Genomic DNA, 20,957 nt, shown 5'->3' on the forward strand with positions numbered 1-20,957 from the left:
AGAGGTGTAAGGCTGAGAGGAAGACCACGAATAGGATGGATGGACAGTGTGAAGAGAGCGCTGGATGCTAGAGGGATGTCTGTTGAGCGAGGAAGAGTGGCTGTGCGTGACAGTAATAAATGGAGAGAAATTGTGAATGAATAAGTGATGACGCAGCCCTGAGGGGATATTCTCCCGCATTTGGTCTGATCAGCTAGTCAGGTCAGGTGCGGGTAAGGGGATGAGTCTGTTATAATGTGGCAGGGGTAAACCAGCTCTGCTGTCGGACCCTGCTGCGGATGTCACTGATTGCATTGCGCAGTTGACCCTTGTGCGGTGTGGTGTGGTGAGGATCTGTCCGTTCTCCCCTTTGGGGCTAAGATGCGAATGAATGTGTTTGAATGGATGAGTAAATTAGGAGTGTGTCGTCCTATCTCTGCTACCTACCCTTCCTTGGGGGAAGCAGCCTAGGTATATAGATAGATAGATAGTTAAAACACACACACACACACACACACACACACACAGTACAATATTACACCGTGTTGTTCTCAGCGATCCATGTATTACCAAGGGCAGTAACAATCAGTCTTCTTTGGATGCATGTACTACATATCATTGCTGAAAATTATGTGTTTTGAGCATTTGTTTCGTCCAAATCCTAAGGCTCAGTAGTCTGCATGTGTGTCCTAAATCTTCGTTATCTCTGTTTTGGCACAAATACCCACCTCCACATTGAATTCCTAATAGGGATTTTTCGGTACTAATACCCACCGTCCATACTGAGTACATAATAGGGCTGTTTCGGCACTAATACCCACCGTCCACACTGAATTTCTAATAGGTCTTCTTTGGTACTAATACCCACCGTCCATATGAATACGTAACTGGACTGCTTCGACTCTAATACCAGCCATTCATATTGAATACGTAATAGGAATACCTCTGCACTAATACCCACCGTCCATAATGAATATACGACGGAATTAATGGTAACATAGAGACATGAGCACAGAATAGCCCAGAATATCTCGATAAATTTTACTTTTCATAGGAGATTTATGTATACGGAGAATTACACAGTTTTTTTTTTTTTTTTTATGACTAATGGCAAGCAGACACCCAGATGTAGGTAGAACGAGGGTAGCAAGTACAGTGAGGTGCCAGAGAGCGAGGGTGGTAGGTAGAACGAGGGTAGCAGGTAGAGTGAGGTGCCAGAGAGCGAGGGTGGTAGGTAGAACGAGGGTAGCAGGTAGAGAGAAGTGCCAGAGAGCGAGGGTGGTAGGTAGAACGAGGGTAGCAGGTAGAGTGAGGTACCAGAGAGCGAGGATGGTTGGTAGAACGAGGTTAGCAGGTAGAATGAGATGTTAGAGAACGAGTGTGTAAGGTGGGACGAGAACAGCAAGCAAAGTGAGGTTTCAGAGAGCGAGGGGTGGGTGGTGGGACGAGGACAGCATATGGAGGAAGATGCCAAAGAGCTAAAGCGTTAGACAGGATGAGGACAGCAGGAAAAACAGAGATGAAAAGTAGAAGTGAGGTGACGAAGAACTCTGGTACAGACTGAAGGTGACAGGTAGGAGGAATGCATACTCTAGGTTGAGGTCGGCAGGCTGAGGCGATGTAACAGAGAATAGTGGTAGAGACAGGGCGACAGGTAGGACGAAAGCTTAAGCTGGACGAGGTGGGCTGGCAGAAGCGACGAGGTAGAAAGTGAGGATCTACTTCCAACGTGACATAACGGCCTCACTAGCCATCGCCACCACCACTGAGGCCACTCCAAGTAGGTAATCATGAAAGCTCCCTGGGCAATAGCACTATATTAATGCCGGTCTACTATGATCCCGGTGAAATTTTTGACCAAAAGATGATCATAGGTGTCTTTATTCTGGCGTACTGCAGAGGAAATAATGCGGGGATTGGCGAACATTATACCCTCCTATAGAAAAGTTGGGCTACACTTGACTATCAACAGAGTCTGAAGGAGTTTTGGATCACTGTCAGAGCGAGTAGACGCACAGTAGTGAATCTGGTCACCGATAACTTACCTGTAGATCTGGAATTCCAAGTGGCTTTTGGGGTCGTCTTTCCAGGATGCTTACTGACGCGTTTCTCTTGTACCTCAGATCCACCGTCAGTTTCTCCACGCCATACAGGAAGAGGCAGTTGATTAGCATGCATGTTCTGTATATCTGTCTCCCTGTCTATTTTTTTTTTTTTTTTTTATGCGAGGAAGAAGGAACCAAAGGCCATGAGCCCGCAGTAACAGTTCCCTCCAAGAGAAAAACAAAATACAATATAGAGCCAAATTCAAGATCCAATCATTTTGAGATGCCTGGACACACTGCGTTTGAAAGACTGGAGATCATAGGCAGCAGGAAATACAGACAGAGGGAGACAGTTCCAGAGCTGACCTGTTGCATAAATGAAAGACTGGGAGTAACGGTTAACTCTTGCATTAGAGAGTTGGACAGAAAAAGGATGAGAGTTTGCTGCCAGACGGGTGCTACGCGCCCGTCGTAGAGGTGGAGGAATGCAAGCAGACAGTTCAGAGGAGCAGTGATCATTAAAGTAGCGATAGAAAAGAGATAAAGATGCAACAGTGCGGCGAAGAGACAGAGGTTGAAGGGAGTCAGTAAGAGGAGGAGAGTTAATGAGACGAAAAGCCTTTGACTCCACCCTATTCAGAAGAGCTGTATGTGGGGAGCCTCCCCACACATGAGAGTTGTACTCCACACAGGGGCGGATAAAACCCCTGTATAGAGTCAACAATTGTGCAGGGGTAAAGAAAGAGCGGAGTCGGCTTAGCACACCCAATCTCTTGGAAGCAGATTTTACAAGAGATGTAATATGATCTTTCCAAGATAAGTCCCGAGTAAATGAAACCCCAAGCATTTCAAGGATGATGCAGGATTAAGCTGAATATTATTAAACATTAGTGGGTATACCTGTGGCTATCTCAGTCTGTCGATGTGTCAACCTATCTATATATCCATCTATCAACGGTGTGTGTGTGCGTGTGTGTGTGTGTGTGTGTGTGTGTGTGATTACACTTATTTCTGAAGTGTAATTATCATCACCACCAACACCCCACCCACTATTTACACACAGAAATGAGGTGACAATTCCAATAGAAACAAGATCACTCACTCACATTTCTCCACTATATAGGGAGGCCAGATTCCACGTAACTCTGGATGAAGAAATCAAACTTATGCTTCCACGGTGTGTGCTTGGGGTAGACCCAGCCCTCGTAGGATGGGAACAGGATGGGAACAGCACTTCAAGCATGTAGTAGTAGTTCTCCACTCAATATAAGATGGCCTTGTAACGGAGGTACTCGGTTCTCTCCATGAAGACGTGCGTGCCTAGAAATACCTGTTATAAATGTATATCCTTTATCAAAAAGTAGATGACAGTCCTTTGCCTGCATTGTACCCTGCCTTCCATACGTCTCGTTCCTCTCAGAAGCGACTGAAAGAGAGTATCCTTGGGTCTCATACTCAGTTCTTGTGTGTTTCATATTACTACAACATAAAAACTCACCTTAACACCTTTCATTGCCCACTGCGTACACTCAGGGACCAAATTTCACCTACAACTCCACTGCTTCTTCACGCGAGTCAAGCAGCACAGTTCTCTCTGACGCCGTATCAAAGAGAATAATATATTGCAGGGCAACTCAGCTACTCTAGAAGCAGGGCCGAATTATTATTAGACTCAGATAACAAGAGGGCCATACATTATTTTTCCTCTATTTTTTCCCTATCTAAACACCTATACACAGAAAGAAACGAGATATTCACATGTTATTTGTGTTTACATTTTCCACTAAAAACATAAATAAAATGACACACGCAAAGCTTCCTGTGTTATGCTTGTTTATTTGTTTATTCTCCCTCATTTGAGTCGGTCAAAGGGCCAAACAAAAAAGACTCAAGGGCCGGATTTGTCCCGCAGGCGGCCAGTTGAATAGCCCAATGTATGGCCATAGAGACCCACCAAGCCCACCTCTGCTCAGCAACATCAGCCAGTGGAGGTACACTGAAAAATAGGACAAATGAAATACTACGCCAGTTTTTGTGCCCGACTCCACAGTATGAGCTATAGTGGGTTTGTTTTGTACCCCAGTCTACAGTATGAGCTATAGTGGGTCTGTTTTGTACCCCAGTCTACAGTATGAGCTATAGTGGGTCTGTTTTGTACCCCAGTCTACAGTATGAGCTATAGTGGGTCTGTTTTGTACCCCAGTCTACAGTATGAGCTATAGTGGGTCTGTTTTGTACCCCAGTCTACAGTATGAGCTATAGTGGGTCTGTTTTGTACCCCACTCTACAGTATGAGCTATAGTGGGTCTGTTTTCATCTGACGGAACCAAGCAATGCCGTCACTCAAGAAAGCCCGTACTCTCGTTGGTTAAAGAAGGTTCCTAACATCTCTTCGGAAGCGAATTATATTGCTTTTTACCTCTTGCTGTCATCCTCTGTGTTACTTAAATCATTCTAATATCACCATACTTTGCATAAATAACGATCAAAACGGTATCAGCTAACAGTATCCAATAATAAATCGGTAAGGAAAAGGTGCTAGGGAGCTTCCTTAACTGCCAAGAATACGAGCCTATGTCTTGGTTGCATGAAATTTGCATGGGCTTAGTTATGAGGTAAGATTGAGTCTCCTTGGTTGCTGCTCAAATCAACCCTCCAATTGAGTCCACTTTTTTTTCTTTTTAATTCTTGCTATCCTCAAACGAGTTTATGAAGTTTAGGAGATAATTTTCAACCTAAATGTGCTGACTATATCACCGTGGATGTGTTGGCTATATCACCGTGGATGTGTTGGCTATATCACCGTGGATGTGTTGGCTATATCACCGTGGATGTGTTGGCTATATCACCGTGGATGTGTTGGCTATATCACCGTGGATGTGTTGGCTATATCACCGTGGATGTGTTGGCTATATCACCGTGGATGTGTTGGCTATATCACCCTGGATGTGTTGGCTATATCACCCTGGATGTGTTGGCTATACCACCCTGGATGTGTTGGCTATATCACCCTGGATGTGTTGGATGGAGCCTCACAGTGACCCCTGAACTACTACCAGGTACAAGTCTTTTCTGTATTGAGTAAAATCGTCAATGGCAGGTAGGAATAAAGGTAATAAGTCATCGGACTGAAGGGGTTGGTTCCTTGTGACATACAGACAAGGATAACATCCAGACACTATGCTATGTTTTTTATTTTTTTTTTTTACTATTTTTTTACTCTAACTTGGTCCAAAAATGCCATTTCTCCATCTTGAATGCTGAATTGTGGCAGTTGATTAAGATTACAATATGATTCTACACCCTTTTCACCTTAATTTGCCCCGGGTTTTCCTCCTTTTGCAGCTTGCTTTATGTAGCTGTGTGGCAGGAAAATGCATTAGTATGGCTCTACATTCATTACTCCACAGCCCTTCTTCGTGACTAACGTCAAAGTGTAGTCATGAAGCAGTGCCATACAGAGGATGTGGAGGCGTTGCATTGTTTTTTTTTTCTGCCACAGAGCTACGTGAAGAAGCTCCAAAACGAAACGTATAGGCTAAGTGAAGGAAAAACAATTGTAGTCATTTTATTTTTCGTTCATTCATTCATTCATCATCATCATCATCATCATCATCATCATTAATCATTCATCCATCATCATTTGTTCATCCATTAACATTCATACATCATTTATTCATCATTATTCATTCATGCATCTTTCATCCATCATCATTCATCATTATTATTATTATTATTATCATTATTATTAATCATCATCTATCATCCATCATCATTCATTCATCCATCATCATTCAATCATCCATCACAATAATTCATCCATCGTCATTCTGAATTCATCCATCGTCATTCTGAATTCATCCATTATCATCATCATCATCATCATCACCATCGCAAGAGTCCATCTAATGATAGGATGAGGTAGGAGGCATATTATTTTTACTTTAAAATATATCTTTCATCGTTATTGCCCTATTAGGAGCGTAGGGGTCCTGGGCTAGCCTGCTACTACTACTACTACTGCTACTATTACTACAACTACTTTTAAGGTAGGAGTGACCAGTTATTCTTCCTTGAGTGGCATTTAATGAGTAATAAACCTCAATCCATTTCATGGCAATGAATAACAGGAGAGTGAAAGATAACGTTCGAAACTTAGTGATGCACACTTCTGAAAAACCTGCAAATTTTTCAGGGTAAGGTATAGGAGTTTCATAGCTGTTCGTCTTAAAAGTGAAGCAATATTCCTGACCGCGACTGTACAGTACATCACGTTGGAACGTTGGGGACTTTTGATGCATGGTCGTGAGGAGAGTTGATGTATGCATGTTGGCTCTCTTCTCTAGCTTTCTAGGGTTGCCTCACTGGAATTAGTTTTTTTTTTTTTTCACCCTTCTGCGATAGGATAGCTAGTTACTCATATTCCTCCCCTCCCTGTAGCTCGGTACAGTAGGTGTCTGTGCCATTACACTGAGTTTACCTTTGCTTACTCGCCCAAGGAGGGTCCCCCCCACTGATCGCTCTGGGGCGTGAATAGACACGGTCGGGCCTCCCTGGAGTGCTTTGAGAGGGCAACCTCAGACATAGGCGTTCTACCCCAGGTATTTTGTCCTTTGGTTGTTTTCTCTCCTCCTTCCCACTTCCCCCGTTAGGGGGGAGGAAATTCTATGGCAGGCGCCCCTACTGCCTTCCCCCCCTTCAGGGGAGGAGGTAGTCCTGACCAACCCCGGACTGACCAATGGACGGACTGTCCCTCGACTGAATGGCCCCGGACCCGAGCACTAGAGATCAGTGTACATAATGCATCGTTTGTATTGATCCATGCGGTTGGTTCTACTCCCCTGTCCAGCCTCAATCCCCTCAACATCAAGGTGATTGATGGGTGTGCAGGTGAGGTGGAACATGTGAAAAAACTTGCCGGTGGAGATCTCTTAGTAAAGACAATGAATTCTGCCCAGGTCGAGGATTTGCTGAAACTGAGGAAGGTCCATTGTTACGATGTCCAGACATCGATCCCGCACTACATGAATTCCTGCAAGGGTGTTATCACCTGCAGGGATCTTGTGCTCATGGAGGAGGAAGAAATCGTACAGGAACTTGCTCAGCAAGATGTCATAGAAGCGAGATTCATTACAAGATTTTCGGAAGGCAGGAGGACAAAGACCGCAACCGTTATCTTGACCTTTGGAAAAGTAGCTCTCCCTACTAATGTCAAAGTAGGATATGAAATAATCAACGTCAGACCTTACATTCCCAATCCCCTACGTTGTTCTAAATGTCAGATCTATGGACACCACGAAAAGACTTGTCGAGCTTTGAACGTGGTGCGTAGCAAATGTGCAGCTGTAGGCCACTCTGCTGATAACTGTACATCAGAGACTGAAAGTTGCTTTCACTGCCAGGACGCTCACTCCACTTCCTCCAGGGTTTGTCCCAAGTGGAAGGAGAAGGAGGTCTGCACAGTGAAGGCAACTGAGGGCATTTCCTTTTACGATGCAAAGAAGCAGGTGAAGGATTTGCATGCAACTCCCAAGCCTAATGTCTCCTATGCATTGGTGGTTGTGTCCCGTCCCATGATGTGCACCGTGGAAACGCAGACTGACCTAACATTTGCTCCACATGCCCCACCCCCTACCTCTCAGTCTAAGCCTTCTGTACGCTCCAACTCTCTGACGGACATCCCTGTTGCTACATCGTACTTTCAGGCTGCCACTGCTCCTTTGCAGTCAGTGCGGCCAAAACAGAAGTCTGACAAGTCAGATAAAATTAATTTGACCACCCTCACCAAGCTGGCACGTCCTCATGACCTTCCTGCTCCTGGTCCAGTGAGGGAGAGAAAGAATAGCTATTCCTCGGTGGAGTCTGGGAGCCTTGTTATTGACGAGAATATGGAGATCTCCACGAGCAAGCACCGGGAAAGGTCCCCTGGTAGTCGCTCGCCTACTGGCGGGCAACAAAAAAAGACCAAGCACACTGGCCCCCAACGAAAATCTTAAACCGCCGCATTCACTGTGTTACAATGGAATTGTAGGGATCTTGGAAATAAATTACACAATATAGCTATCTTGCTATCTATACACAGGCCAGACGTTATTTGTTTACAGGAGACACCCCTGGAGGATCACCTTGATCCTCCACAGTTAAAACACTACCACTCGTATAGAAGATGTAAAGGTCACGGAGTGGCCATATACACACACAAATCACACCCACAAATGGAAGTGATTCTAAATTCTACTCTGGAAGCTGTCGTGTGCAGAGTAAAATTTAATAACACATATCTGTCTATTTGCTCTCTGTACTGTCCTCCACATGGTCCCATTGATAGTGATGCTTTAAATTCACTATTTGAACATCTCCCTGACAATAAGTTAGTGTTAGGCGATTTTAACACCCATCACTATCAATGGGGTAGCTTGAGGATCGATGGTCGTGGGGAGCAAGTAGCCGACCTAATATTACAGTCCGACCTCTGTCGTCTGAACAATGGAGGAGCGACTCGTGTAGATGATTGTACTGGTAACTTTTCGGCCATTGACTTATCTTAGGCCTCCCCTGGTATACATCAAGATATCTCATGGGACCCTTATGACGACTCCTTGGGAAGTGATCATTTACTCATCTGTCTTTCTTATACACGCGACATCATTTCGGACCCTCCACCTCCAAAATTTAACTATAAGAAAGCAGATTTGGGATCCTTCTCAGGGATCGCCAATTTAGATATATCTGGGGAGACCATAGATGTTAAGGTCGAAAATGTAACTACTTCCATATTACACGCAGCTGAGGCTGCTATTCCCAAGACTTCTACAGTTCATGCGAAGCATAGAGCATATTGGTGGATGCCGGATTGCCGACAGGCATTAAGAAAACGCAATAGGAGATACAGGATTTTTGATAGTCAGCCCACTGAGGAAAATTTTACTGCATACAAACAGGCATTGGCTGAGGCAAGGAGAATAATAAGAACGGCCAAACGTGACCCCTGGCAGTCCTTTGTGTCCACGGTGACTCGTACAACACCATTAAGTAAAGTTTGGTCAACTATAAGAATATTAAATGATAAAGGCCCAAAAATCCCTGTAACCACCCTGCAGGTGAATAACATCATCTATGACGAGCCCGTGGACGTTGCTAACATCCTCTCCAGGAGTTTTTCTCATATAAGTAGCTCAGCCAATTATGATCCGCGTTTTCAACATCATAAACGCTCGGCTGGGCTACAGTTAATAGACTTTGCCACAGAAGACGTTTGGTCTGATGTTTGGGTATTTTTTTTATTTTGTTGTCGCTATTCACCCTCCTCCTCCTCCTCCTCCTCCTCCTCCTCCTTCTCTTCCTCCTTCTCCTCTTCCTCTTCATCATCATCATCATCATCATCATCGTCGTCGTCATCTCCTCCTCCTCCTCCTCCTCCTCCTCCTTCTTCTTCTTCTTCTTCTTCTTCTTCTCCTCCTCCTCCTCCTCCTCCTCTTCTTCTTTTTCTTTTCTTCATCGTCTTCTTCTTTATCTTCATCATCATGGTCATCTTCTTCTTCTTCTTCTTCTTCTTCTTCTCCGCCTCCTTCTCCTCCTTCTCTTCATCACTTTGTTTTTCTTCTTAAATGGCGTCTGAGTGCCATATTGGAGTAAACAAAATCGTTGGGAGATAGAAACACACACACACACACACACACACACACACACACACACACACACACACAGGCAACACAGATACTCTCAAAGACACAGATACTCTCAAAGACACACACACACACACACAGGCAACACAGATACTCTCAAAGACACAGATACTCTCAAAGACACACACACACACACACACACACACACACAGGCAACACAGATACTCTCAAAGACACACACACACACACACACACACACACACACACACACACACACAGGCAACACAGATACTCTCAAAGACACACACACACACACACACACACACACACACACACACACACACACACACACACACACACACAGGCAACACAGATACTCTCAAAGACACACACACACACACACACACACACACACACACACACACACACAGGCAACACAGATACTCTCAAAGACACACACACACACACACACACACACACACACACACACACAGGCAACACAGATACTCTCAAAGACACACACACACACACACACACACACACACACACACACACACACAGGCAACACAGATACTCTCAAAGACACACACACACACACACACACACACACACACACACACACACACACACACACACAGGCAACACAGATACTCTCAAAGACACACACACACACACACACACACACACACACACACACACACACACACACCAGTCGAGCAGGGCAGTACTCCCAAGGTGGATGGAAAGCTGATGACAGGGAGTGCTGGAGCTGCCATTTCATCAGCCCTCGGGACTAGTTCCTGACCATCCCCCTTTGCTGAACTTTTTCAGTGTCTCAGTAACACAGAGAGTAGGCCAGCATGCTGTCCAGTACAAGTTTCTCTAACGGTCAACATCAGTCTACATCCACAGTACACACTACCATTTCAAAAAAAGAAAAAAAGAAAAATGGCGCACAATAACCATGCCTCGGAGTCCCCGGGGGGGGGGGGATCATAAATGCCCCAACCATTCGCCCCTCTCCCGGTAATGACTCAACGTGCCTAGAACCACTGTCTGACTCTCTTCCTCTTCATTTCTGCAACATTCGCGGCCTTTCCTCTAAGTTTCTCTCTCTTGAACACCACCTCTCCTCCTCCTCTAAACCCCACCTTCTCAACCGAGATTCAGCTGTCTGAGGCAACTGACAGCAAACCCTTTTCTGTATCCTCCTACTTTCTCCATACTCATGTCAAAGCCTAAGGTGACTGTTGTGTATATGTACGCAACGACCTATCTTGCTCTCGTGTTCATGAACTTGATTCTTCTGAATTTTCTACTCTCAGGCTTCGGCTCTCCTGTCATTTTCTGACCAAATATATCTGCGCTGTTTACTTATCTCCTAATTCTATGATTATCAAAAATTCTTCAACTATCTTACTTTTGCAATGAAACACATTCTGTCCATTTCTCCTTTCTCTGAAATCTCGATTCTAGATGTCAATGTTCACCACCACCTTTGGCTGTCCTCTCCTTTCACTGATCCACCTGGTGAACAAGCCTACATCTTTACTATCCTTAATGACCTAGAGCAGTTTCTACAGCACCCTACCGGTATCCCTGACTGCCTTGGAGAAAGCTCCAACATATTGACCTCTTCTTACAACTAATCCTTCTGCTTACACTGTTAATCTTTTCTCTCCATTGGGCTCCTCCAATCATAACTTTATTATCTTAATCTGTCCTATCGCTTCGGTATGGCCTGTGGACCCTCTAAAGAAACGTCGTCTGTGGCACTTTGGAGCTGCGGATTGGGAGGCCCTCAGGCGGTACTTCTTTGATTTTCCCTTGGAATGATTATTGCTTTCATGGCCGGGAGCCATGTGAGTGTTCCTTGCGCATTACGGAGGTTATTTTCTTGGGCATGGAAGCATACATTCCTTTCCATATCTTTCTCATATCCTTTGACTAATGCAAGAAAGCCTTAGTTTCATCACGCTTCTTGTAATGCTGTCTTCAACAAGGAGAGGGCCTATAAAATGTATCGTAGCCAAACCACCCCTGAATCACATATTTTTTATGTTTCTGCCCGGAACCACACGAAGTCTGTTCTTCGCTCTGCTAGAAATAATTTCATCCATACTAAATGCTCGTAACTCTCCAACTCAAATTCTTCCTGCTCCTTCTGGCATCTTGCCAAAAACCTTTCTAACAACTTAACCTCATCATCCTTCCCTCCTCTTTTCTACTCTAATAGCTCTGTAGCTATTTCTTCTACTGATAAAGCAGATCTCATCGCTCAGACTTTCTCCTCCAATTCCACCTTGGACTGATGCCATATTCATTGTTCGACAGCTTCAGGAAAAATATATTGGTAGGAGAAGGGATCTTTATTTTGTTTTTGTTGATTTGGAAAAGGCCTTTGACAGAGTCCCTAGAGAGGTGATGAATTGGCAATGAGAAAGCTTGGCTTGGAGGAGTGGCTGGTTAGGGTGGTTATGGCCATGTATGTGGGTGCTCACACCCAGGTGAGAGTGAATGGAGATTTGAGTGATGAGTTTTCCGTGAATGTTGGTGTGCATCATGTTGTTGTTTGTCATGGTACTTGAAGCCCTTTCACGTGACTTTAGAAACGGACTCCCGTGGGAGTTGTTGTATGCTGATGATTTGGTGTTGACTGCAGAGAATGAAAGGGAGGCGGAGGAAAGGTTTAGGAAGTGGAGAGATGGTATGGGGCAAAAGGGTTAAAGGGTAAATGCAGATAAAACAAAAGTGATGATATCTAGGGTTGGTGGCGGTACTGTCAAAGACGAGGGAGAGTGGCCATGTGCAGTTTGCCACAAGGGTGTGGGAAGTAATTCCATCTTGTGCGGTGTGTGTGATAAATGGGTGCATAAGAGATGTAGTGGTATCAGAGGTAGACTGCAAGATAATGCTGATTTTATGTGTACGGCGTGCCAGGGTGAGCAGGTGGAGATTGTCAGACGTGAAAGGATTGAACTTGCTGGTGAATCTCTTGAGTGTGTGGAAGAGTTTTGTTATTTGAGAGACATGTTGCGTGCTGGAGGTGGGGCTGGAGCTAGCTCTGTGGCTAGGGTGAGAAGTGGTTGGAAGAAGTTCAGGGAGCTCTTGCCTCTCCTGACATTGAGAGGGCTCTCCCTACGTGCTAAGGGGTCTTTGTATGCAGCATGTGTTAGGAGTGTAATGCTGTATGGCAGTGAGACCTGGACAGTGAAGGAGGAAGATATTCGCCGGCTCAGATGTACAGAAACGACAATGATTAGGTGGATGTGCAGTGCGTCCCTGCGTCCAAGGCCTGGAGGGGCTGGGTTTACAATGGAAGAGTTGAGAGGTAGGATGGGACTGGAGTGTATTGGTGTTGTGATGAGGAGAGGTAGACTGAGGTGGTTTGGACATGTGGAGAGGATGGGGGATGATAATTGGGTGAGGAAAGTGAGAAGTGTTAATATTGGGGGTGGGGTTATGAGGGGTTGACCGAGAAAGACATGGGACGAGGTCATTAAGTGTGACCTTAGGGTTAAGGGACTGAACAGGGAGGCTGCAATGAATCGTGCAGCGTGGAGAGCCGCCATTAGGTGACCAAGGCCGACACATGCAAGCTTGTTGGAGCCTTTAAAAACGAAAACGAAAACGATTCTGGTGCTGTTCCTCCATCACTTCCCACCTCGGAATTCCTCATGGCTGACATTAAAATTTCTTCAGCTGATGTATTTTCTGCCATCACTGGCCTCAATACTAACAAGGCATATGGGCCTGATGGAGTCCCTCCTGTTGTCCTCAAGAACTGTGCTTCTGTGCTTACATCCTGCCTAGGTAAACTCTTTTGCCTTTGTCTTTCAACTTGTACCTTTCCTACTTGCTGGAAGTTTGCTTTCATTCAGCCAGTCCCAAAGAAGGGTGACCATTCCCAACCCGCTAACTAACGTCCAATTGCTTTAACATCCTGCATCTCAAAAGTTTTCGAGTCAATTCTTAACAGAAAAATTTTAATGCATCTTTCCTATCACAACCTTCTTTCTGATCGTCAGTATGGGTTCCGTCATGGACGCTCCACTGGCGATCTTCTCACCTGCCTTTCAGACTCCTGATCATCCTCCTTTCGGGACTTTGGCGAAAGCTTTGCCATTGCACTTGACATCTCAAAGGCTTTCGATCGAATCTGGCATAAATCTTTAATTTCCAAACTTCCCTCCTACAGTTTCTATTCTTCTGTCAGTGCCTTTATCTCTAGCTTCCTTTCTGGTCATTCTATAATTGCCTTTGTAGATGGCCATCGTTCTTCTCCTAGATCTATCAACAGTGGTGTTCTTCAGGGCTCTGTCGTGTCACCAACTCTCTTCCTGTTAGTCATCAAATGATCTTCAAAGCTGTACCTCTAACCCTATCCACTCGTACGTTGATGACTCCACCCTTCACCTTTCCATTCGGTTCCCGCAACGTCCATCTCAGCAGTTACTTCAACAAACAAGGGATGAAGCTATGGCACACCTGATGTCTGACTTGGCTCATATCTCTGACTGGGGTAAAAATAATCTTGTTTTTAATGTATCAAAGACTCAGTTCTTACACCTATCAACCCGTCAAAATTTTCCACAGGAGTACCCACTAATGTTTAATAATATCTAGCTCAATCCTGCATCATCCTTGAACATTCTTAGGGTTTCATTCACTCGGGACTTATCTTGGAAAGATCATATTGCATCTCTTGTAAAACCTGCTTCCAAGAGATTAGGTGTGCTAAGCCGAATTCATGCCTTCTTTACCAATGCACATTTTTTTGACTTTATACACGTTTTTTTTTTTTTTCGCCCCTGTTTAGAGTACAACTCTCATGTGTGGGGAGGCTCCCCACATACAGCTGTTCTCAATAGGTTGAAGTCAAAAGCTTTTTGTCACATCAACTCATCTCCTCTTACTGGCTCCCTTCAACCTCTGTCTCTTCGCCGCACTGTTGCCTCTTAATCTCTTTTCTATCGCTGCTTCAATGGTCACTGCTCCTCTGAACTATCTGCTTGCATCCCTCCACCTCTACGACGGGCGCGTAGCACCCGTCCAGCAACAAACTCTCACCCCTTTTCTGTCCAACTCTCTAATGCAAGAGTTAACCGTTTCTTCCAATCCTTCATTTATGCAACAGGTCAACTCTGGAACTGTCCCCCTCTGTCTGTATTTCCTACTTCCTATGATCTCCAGTCTTTCAAACCCATTGTGTCCAGGCATCTCGAAATGAAGGGATCTTGATTATAGCTCTCTTTTGTATTGTTTTTGTTTTTTTCTTGGAAGGAACTGTTTTGTGGGCTCAGCCTGTGGTTCCTTCTTCCTCGCATAAACACACACACACACACACACACACACACACACACACACACACACAACCCTGGTTTTGTGCATTGATTCTTGTTGCTGTTGCACTGATACCGAATCCCTGCCACAATCTGCAACCTACACCCAGCTTGGCAACACTGGGGAGACTGTATGGCGGCGTTGCTATGGTGACGGGGGATGGAGGGGGGAGAAAGAGTGGAGGGAAGGGAGGAGGGGGCAGGGGAGAGAGGGGGAATAAAGGGGGGGAGGAGAGACATAATGATGGGGAAAGAAAGAGAGGAAAGAGAGGAAAACAGGAGAGAGAGAGAGAGAGAGAGAGAGAGAGAGAGAGAGAGAGAGAGAGAGAGAGAGAGAGAGAGAGAGAGAGAATTTGGAACATTTGGCTCATTGCAAGACGCTGCTTCCATTGTGATCAGTGATGGAGGGAGGAGGAGGGGAAGACCGAGTGGAAGGAAGGTAAGCTGGAAGGGAGGGGGGAGGGAGGGAGGGAGGGAGGAAGGAGAAGGACGAAGAGGGGGGGAGGGAGGGGGGCAATGAAGAAGAATAGGAAGAAGATGAGAGAGTGAGGGTACGAGGGAGGGGGAAGGAAGAGAGAGAAGGGAAGGAGGTAGGGAGGCTGGAGGAAAGGTAGGGAGGAGAAGAGAGGGTAGAGGTAGACGAGGAAGAAGGGAGTAGACTGGGGGAGGGAGGCGAAATGGAGGAAGAGAGAGAGAGGAGGAAGGAGGGGGAGGAGAGGGAAGGATTGGAGACCCGGAAGAGAAGAAAATTGGAAGTCTCGGGTTATAATTCAAGCAGCTCTGAGATTTCTTAACACTTTTTCTCTTGCCATTCATTCTGCCCATTCCACTTAAATATCCCCCTTAAATAATGTCGAAATTCTCTCTCTCTCTCTCTCTCTCTCTCTCTCTCACACACACACACACACACACACACACACACACACACACACACACACACACACACACACACACACATATAATGAAATATGATTTAGGTATCCCTTGTGCCCATTTTCTTTGTTTCTCTACTCATAAAAAACGAAAGGTTTATGTCTAACTAAACCATTTTTTTCAGACTTACAAAGACGCTGTGGTCTAGCGGGTTAAGGCTCTCTAACTGAATGTTTGCTGGGTTAATACCTTCTCATAATGCCACTCAGGGATCAACGACTGGTCACTGAATTAAGAAGCCTAACCACGGGACCCTACGCTCAAATGAGGAACGAAAGATTACTATGGGTATGAAGTTGTGTCTATCTATCTATCTATCTATCTATCTATCGCCAGATGCCTTAATCACGTAAGGCAGTAGTTTCCAACCTGTGGGGCGCGTCCCCCTAGGGGGGCACGAAGGGCTGCCTGGGGGCGTGAAGGCTTGATAAAGAGGGTAATTATATTTAAAAACTATGAATTATGATGGAATTCAGTAATTTCTAAATATGGAGAAAATATTTCCGATATGAATAAGAAATCTAGTTATCTGAATATATAAACAATTTCAAAGATTAATAATCTATGATAACTATTGCCATGTGCCAACTATGCCAGTATAATACAGCATTGGAGGAAGGCCGGCGCAGGGAACGTGGCAGGGGGGACCAGAATTAGAAAAGGTTGGACACCACTGACGTAAGGGGAGGCCACAAACAAATGGCCTTCATGTCACGCTGTGCTCTGCTGTCTGGCTGCCTTCTCTCCAACTCACCCCCTCCTCCCTCTACCAAATACCTCTCCACCCCATTGTTCAATCTCATTCTTGGTTCCCCCTCCCCTTTTTCTTCCCCCACTCCACCTCACTCACACACACTCTCCTAGTCAGTCTCTCAGTCTCCTTCGTCTCTACATTATGTCTTAAGATAACAGCTACAGCAATTTTGTTCTCTTAATCATGAAGTGGTTTTTGCGAAAGAGAGAAAGAATAAGTCGCTGAGGAAAAGGTGTTAGGGAGCTTCCTTACTAGAATAAGTACAGGCTTTCGTAAATACCTCTAAGACTCTTGCGTCTCTCTCTCTCTCTCTCTCTCTCTCTCTCTCTCTCTCTCTCTCTCTCAGCTACGAGTGAGTTATCGGAGCCTGACCAGGGGTTCTCAAACATACTTACGATCGAATTCCTGTCGTAACTAAGATATTTTTTATAAAGGAAGAACTAGACAAGGGAAGATATTTTTTCACTCCTTTCCCTGATGGTCCTGTACAAAATAATGATAACTTACTGTAATTTTGGCTTCGTAACTAAGATATACAGGGTGTCCCTGGAGGTAAGTCAAACACTTTGAGAAATGACAGATGAGGGAATTCTAAGCAAAAAATGCTATATGAACATGTGTCCAAATCTCAACCGTTACGGAGCTACAATTACTGATGACCTTATGGGCGAAAATGGTCTCCTTCATAATTCGCCCATAAGGTCATCAGTAACTGTAGCTCCGTAACGGTTGGGATTTGGACACATGTTCATATAATATTTTTTCCTTACAATTCCCTCCTCTATCATTTCCCAAAGTTTTTGACTTAACTCCCGGGACACCCTGTATTTTAAGACAGGAGACAGAGGCAGATATATTTTAGGACAGGAGACAGAGGCAGATATATTTTAGGACAGGAGACAGAGGCAGATATATTTTAGGACAGGAGACAGAGGCAGATATATTTTAGGACAGGAGACAGAGCAAGATATATTTTAGGACAGGAGACAGAGGCAGATTGGACAGCCTCCTTGCCCTTCCTGCAAATCACAATCCCACTTACGACAGGAAATGGTTCGTAAGTGTGTTTGTGCGGCCCAATCCTGGTTTGTAGTAAGGTATCATTAGCATCATCATTGTTGTATTGAGTCTCCTTCTCCTTCTCCTCGTCCTCGTCCTCCTCTTTCTCCTCCTCCTCCTCCTCTTCATCATCATCATCATCATCATCATCATCATCGTTGTAGCGATTCTCCTTCTCCTCATCCTCATCCTCCTCTTTCTCCTCCTTCTCTTTATCATCATCATCATCATCGTTGTTGTGATTCTCTTTCTCCTTCTCCTCGTCCTCCTCTTTCTCCTCCTTCCCTTTATCATCATCATTATCATCATCATCACCATCATCATTCCTCTTTTCCACTTGCAGGTGGGGTGAGGCAGGGTCCAGACAGTAGGAAAAGGAAAAGAATATGATAATGGGAGATTTAAACAGCAGCTCAATCAGTGAAATGGGCCACACACTCATTTACTCACCATTCAAGTCCCTGGAATCCTGGCCTCACCTCACAGATATACTTTTCCATAAGCCAAAGTACCATCAGGTAATATTTTAACTTGGTGTACCACTTCTATATGATAAACCAAAATACAGTACCAATAATATTCTCAGCTATAACCAACTTTACTATTGTCATCAAGATATTGTGATTTATATGTACTATCATGATTACTAGTTTCTTTACGCCCCTATCGAGAGGAAGGTGGAAGACAGGGTTGGTGTACGGGCTAAGTAATGGATGGTGGTGGTTCAGTAGTGTGTGTGTGTGTGTGTGTGTGTGTGTGGCACCAATATCTCCTCCCCTGGTCTATCTCCAATCTTGTCCTTCACTTTTCATTCTCAAGGCGGGTAAAGGACATATACTACTTTTACTCTAACTTGGCCCAAATTTTTCATCTTCTTGCATTTAGCTTCACATTGCTGGGTGACTGAAAAGGATAGCACTACAGCTGTACATGCTTACAACAGCACGTCTTCTTGACTAGCATCATATTCTACTGCTATTATTGCAACTAAGCGTTCAAGGTGGAAATGGTAATTTTAGGCCAAGTTAGAGTAGAAAGGGTATAGTGATCGTGATGGTATTGTATATAGAAGTAAAACAGAAATCTCTTTATTGTCTGAAATGGATGGAATATTTATTGAAATTGTGCAATGTTCCGTATATAATTTTTTACAAGATCCATTGACTCAGTCACCATGACAACATACTCGTATAAACATACACACTCTTACGTCATACATCACAACGAAAACTCTTGTGTATTTTCGTTTACAGTGACAAAAATGACGTCGGTAACACAGCCTTAAAATATATCGAGAGAAGCATCGTGTAAGAGTGGAAGATAGAATTGTGTATAAAAATGAGTCACTTATTCAGAGTTGTTAAGGAGGTTGAGCAGCTTGTTGAAGGCATCAGTGAGTCCTATATGCATTCAAGGACCAAATCATCTAGTATTTCACCTCTTCACCTCGCTTTCCTCTCCTAGTTAATATTTCTTAGCTGAGAGGCTCGGTATCTCTGGCCTAGGACGCTGCTCTTAGCTACTTTGCCAGGGATGGAGGGCAGTGACGGACATGCCCTAAGTGTGACGCAGACGCAGTGAAAATAGAGAGTTAATTTTATATCTTTGAGTCTGCCGTTCTGTGAGTGTCTCTAGCCAATCACTGCGTTACTCTTGAGTCATTTATTCCCACGACTTTCCTTTGCTTCCCTTATTCTCTTTCCTTCACCACTTTTTCGTAATTCTTTTTTCTCCTTTTCCTTTTCCTCTCTCTTTTTTTTTTTTCTTTCTTTACCAACTAGAGAGGTCTGGTGTAGTCTTCATTAACCCCTTCACCATCAAAATATCTTCCTGGCTTTAATAACGTTGTCTGTTGGTGTCAGGAACGTAACATATGAGCGGATGCAAGGGGCAAAAGCGATCCTGTCCAATGGGTTTTATATATAGTGTGTGTGTGTGTGTGTGTGTGTGTGTGTGTGTGTGTGTGTGTGTGTGTGTGTGTGTGTTGGCAGTGGCTGGGAGCAACAAGAGAACCATAGTCTCTTCACCTGAACTTGGCCCAGATTTTCTTCTTTTTTGCAGCTTATTTCACGGAGCTCAGTGGCAGAAAAAGACGGTGTTGTGCATATACAATACATTCATTCCACAGCACTTCTTCGTGATTAGCACCACATAGTGTTAATTTACTGTCGCACCTCATCACTCAAGCTACAGAAACGGCAATTTTCGTCCAAGTGAAAGTGAACAGAGTATATCGTGTGTTCTCATCATTGCTATACGTTGATAGTGTAAGGATTCTTCTCTGCGGGTCGTCGCTTCTCCTGCTGCTGCTGCTTCTTCTGCTCCTCCCGCTGCTGCTGGTGCTCGTACCTGTGAAGCAGCTCCTCCAACTCCGCCTTGATGCTCTCCTCCACGTCCCTACTACTCGAGGAAGCAGGACCTCGAGCCCTCCCGTCCTCCTCCTTGAACATCTCACGGTCGCACTCCGCCTCACTCAGTTCCCGCGAATCTGGGAAGGCCGAGGGTGGGTGGATGGGTCGAGGAGGAATGAGAGTTGAAGTATCACTCGAGGAAGACTTACTCCGGGCTCTGTGGATGGATAGATACCTGCCTTAACACACCTTAACACCTCCACACCTAAATACTTAACACCATATTTCATCTGCTATGCTCCTTTCACCCTAACTTGGCCCAGATTTTCGTTCTTTTGCAACTTATTTCACGTATTTAAGTGGGTGAAAAGGACAATGCTATGGCTACACATACTTTCTTTAGCACGTCTTCGTGACTAGATTACAAGTTAGTGTTAATCTCTTATTTCAATCCAGTATTTACGATCGAGGGATGAGATTTTTAGGTCTAGTTATGGAGAAAAGGCACTATGGGAAATTATTATTATTATTATTATTATCATTATTATTATTATTATTTCCCCTCGATATTAAGATAAATAATGCCTGAGGTTAACAGACAGAGATTATAATTTCTTGACCTACTTCGACTGCCCAACCACTGCCCGGTCTGCCGTGTGGACAACAAAGCAGGTATGCCCGGTAGTGGCCACAGCCCGCCGGGAACTGATGGATCTAGTAACACTGCTAAAGAAGCGAGGGATATACGCTCAGCAGGCAGTGCCCGCCAGGACATTGCCGCTCGTGTGGACGGGGAATTAGTTATTTTTTCTCTAAGGTTATTAGGTCCAAGATGGAAAGTCTAAAAAAAAGAAAAAAAAAAATGTAAT

General features: G+C 44.6%; 1 pseudogene; it reads right to left on the bottom strand.

Annotated features, from left to right (window-relative positions):
• Positions 1-19,989: 19,989 nt before the first annotated feature.
• The window catches only part of LOC145407425 (cell adhesion molecule Dscam2-like), a 174,185-nt pseudogene continuing 173,217 nt past the window's right edge, over positions 19,990-20,957 (bottom strand).

Source organism: Coenobita brevimanus, chromosome 73 (genome assembly GCF_032717465.1).
Source record: "Coenobita brevimanus isolate Jiangsu-jjx chromosome 73, ASM3271746v2, whole genome shotgun sequence".
Taxonomy (NCBI): Eukaryota; Metazoa; Arthropoda; class Malacostraca; order Decapoda; family Coenobitidae; genus Coenobita; species Coenobita brevimanus.